The sequence below is a fragment of the Tupaia chinensis genome, unplaced genomic scaffold (assembly GCF_000334495.1).
Source record: "Tupaia chinensis unplaced genomic scaffold, TupChi_1.0 Scaffold139491_1, whole genome shotgun sequence".
In the NCBI taxonomy this organism is placed as follows: domain Eukaryota; kingdom Metazoa; phylum Chordata; class Mammalia; order Scandentia; family Tupaiidae; genus Tupaia; species Tupaia belangeri.
The window spans coordinates 603,476-606,914 of record NW_006199376.1 but is presented as its reverse complement, the minus strand read 5'-3'; positions in this window follow the sequence as shown (position 1 = coordinate 606,914).

The window sequence follows — 3,439 nt, the reverse complement described above, 5'->3', positions numbered from 1 at the left end:
TAAAAAGGAGGAGCATAGTCATGGAGACAAGAAAAAAGGACTGAGGCTGTCATACTCAACAATCTTCTATAATTACTGTTGTTAATAATGATAACTATAATCTATACCTAACATATATATCAGAATTTTATATACATCATTTAGCTAACATCTTAAATAAATCTGTAAGGTTGATGTTATTTATTCTACCAATGGATGAGGAAAGCAAAAACTAGAAGTTTAAAGAACATGTCAAGGTTTAATTCTAGAATATGAAATGAAAATAATTTAAACCCGAATTGACCTTCCAAATCTGTATTTATTTCACTATATTTTGAAGCTTCTATCATACTAGTTTGTAATTAAGAAGTTTAATGAGACATTGTCCTGACTCTTAGAAAAGAAACCATCAGGATGCTGAAAGGTTTTCTACAATAGAGATAAATCAGAAAGTTATGAATAAACAGAGAGGGATCATAACCTAAAGTGCTTTTGACATAATTGATGTTGACTTGCCACCGTCAATGAGTCCTTCTGAGGGGCAGGTCTCTGAAGTTTGAAGATGAGAAGAGTGAATTCAGATAAAGAAGGAAGGGAAAGCACACAAAAAGCATATGCAACATAGAATAGGGTACTCATGTAATTCCAAGAATGTTGGAATAATTAAAGCAATACATATATGTGGGAATATGCTACCTACAAGACAAAAGTAATACAGAGAACTTAGTCTTTGAAAACCTCATATGACAGCTTTAAGTCTCAGGCTCTACTGACCAAGTTGGCTGGGCTGCTGTCTACATGCTGGTTTTAAAACTGTTTTTTTACTTGACGCATTAAATGCACTGAAGAATTTTAACCTGACATATGACATCTGCAATTTTGGAAAAACTCTCTGACTTTGGGTTTGAAAGTGATTTGGGAAGGGATTCATAGCAAGGACAGAGAGATGTAAAAAAGCAAACTAGGTGAGAGAAGTTTGGAGTGTGAGTAAAGTAGTGACGCTGGGGTTGAGAAAAAGGAGAGAATATAAAAGGGGTTAAGCAGTGTGGTGATGAGGTGTCTGGACCCACCTGCAGTTTGGCTGTAGTTCGAACTCAAGGCGTGGTGGCTCCGAAATCATGGCAGGCACACGTGCAGGCATGCTAAGAATCTTGAAAGGAGACTGGAGGAGAATGGATTGCAGCGTGGTCATCTCCTCCAGGGGGTGATTTCTCACTTTTCCTCTCTCTCTCTGGCAAGTCCACATACCCTATGTCAAAAACCTAAAAAACAGAGGAGAAGGGATTGCAGTGTGGCCATCCCCCCGGGGGGTGATTTCTCACTTTCTGTCTCTCTGTCTCTCTCTGTCTTTCTGGCGAGCACATGTGCCCTATAACAAAAACCTCTCTCCCCCCCAAAATAAATTAACTAATAAAATTAAATAAAATAATTCTTTTTTTAAAGGAGTGAGTAGCAAATACTGTTTATTGCTTAAGATTTGAGCAGCTATCTCCTAAGAACAAGGACAGCCTCCTTAAACACACACAACCACAGTTTCTTCATCACTCAAGAATTGTATCACTGATGCAATAATTTTATCAAATACGAGGTCCTTACTCAGATTCTCCTGGTTGACCTAACAGTCTTTTTTTTCTTGAGAGAGGTTTTTACTATAGGGCACATGTGCTCGCCAGAAAGACAGAGAGTGAGAAATTGCCCCCCAGTGGTGATGGCCACACTGCAGTCCCTTCCCCTCCATTCTCCTCTTAGGATCTTGGGCACGCACACATACACACCTGTCATGAGATTTAAGCCACTGGATCTGGGATTCGAACCACAGTCAGCTATGTGAGAGTCCAGCAATGTAATCATTACACCATCTTGGGTCACAGAGCACCAGGACGTATAAGGTAGGGATGATGGTCAACACTGGGTAGATGTGAGGTCACCTGGCCACATATCATTGCCACTTCCTGCTCTGCCATCTGCTGGTCCCAAGAGCTGAGTCATTCCTGACTTTTAAAAAATTCTACATATACATATACTTCACAACATGAAAAATATAGTTATTTTAGACTATATATGTCTTTTAAGATAGACATATAGATGAAAATATATCCAGATTCAAGATTTTTATTTTTGTTTTTGATTGTCAGAGAACATGTACCCTTATCAGAGAGAGACAGACAGAGAAAACAGAGAGAGAGAGAGAGAGAGAGAGAGGAAGGAACTATGTGTAGTTATGCCACAATCCCTTCCCCTCCATTTCTCCATTCTGTCTGGATTTTTGGCATGCACACACATGTACCTAGAATGTTTTTTAAATCATTGGGTTTGGGAAAGTGATTTCTCACTTTCTGTCTTTCACTGGGACTGGTGAGTGCATTATGGCAAAAACATAAAAAATAAATAAATAAGTAAAAAGGAGGAGCATAGTCATGGAGACAAGAAAAAAGGACTGAGTCTGTCATACTCAACAATCTTCGATAATTAATGTTGTTAATAATGATAACTATAATCTATACCTAACATATATATCAGAATTTTATATACATCATTTAGCTAACATCTTAAATAAATCTGTAAGGTTGATGTTATTTATTCTACCAATGGATGAGGAAAGCAAAAACTAGAAGTTTAAAGAACATGTCGAGGTTTAATTCTAGAATATGAAATGAAAATAATTTAAACCTGAATTGACCTTCTAAATCTGTATTTATTTCACTATATTTTGAAGCTTCTATCATACTAGTTTGTAATTAAGAAGTTTAATGAGACATTGTCCTGACTCTTAGAAAAGAAACCATCAGGATGCTGAAAGGTTTTCTACAATAGAGATAAATCAGAAAGTTATGAATAAACAGAGAGGGATCATAACCTAAAGTGCTTTTGACATAATTGATGTTGACTTGCCACCGTCAATGAGTCCTTCTGAGGGGCAGGTCTCTGAAGTTTGAAGATGAGAAGAGTGAATTCAGATAAAGAAGGAAGGGAAAGCACACAAAAAGCATATGCAACATAGAATAGGGTACTCATGTAATTCCAAGAATGTTGGAATAATTAAAGCAATACATATATGTGGGAATATGTTACCTACAAGACAAAAGTAATACAGAGAACTTAGTCTTTGAAAACCTCATATGACAGCTTTAAGTCTCAGGCTCTACTGACCAAGTTGGCTGGGCTGCTGTCTACATGCTGGTTTTAAAACTGTTTTTTTACTTGACGCATTAAATGCACTGAAGAATTTTAACCTGACATATGACATCTGCAATTTTGGAAAAACTCTCTGACTTTGGGTTTGAAAGTGATTTGGGAAGGGATTCATAGCAAGGACAGAGAGATGTAAAAAAGCAAACTAGGTGAGAGAAGTTTGGAGTGTGAGTAAAGTAGTGACGCTGGGGTTGAGAAAAAAGGAGAGAATATAAAAGGGGTTAAGCAGTCTGGTGATGAGGTGTCTGGACACAACTGCAGGCTGGCC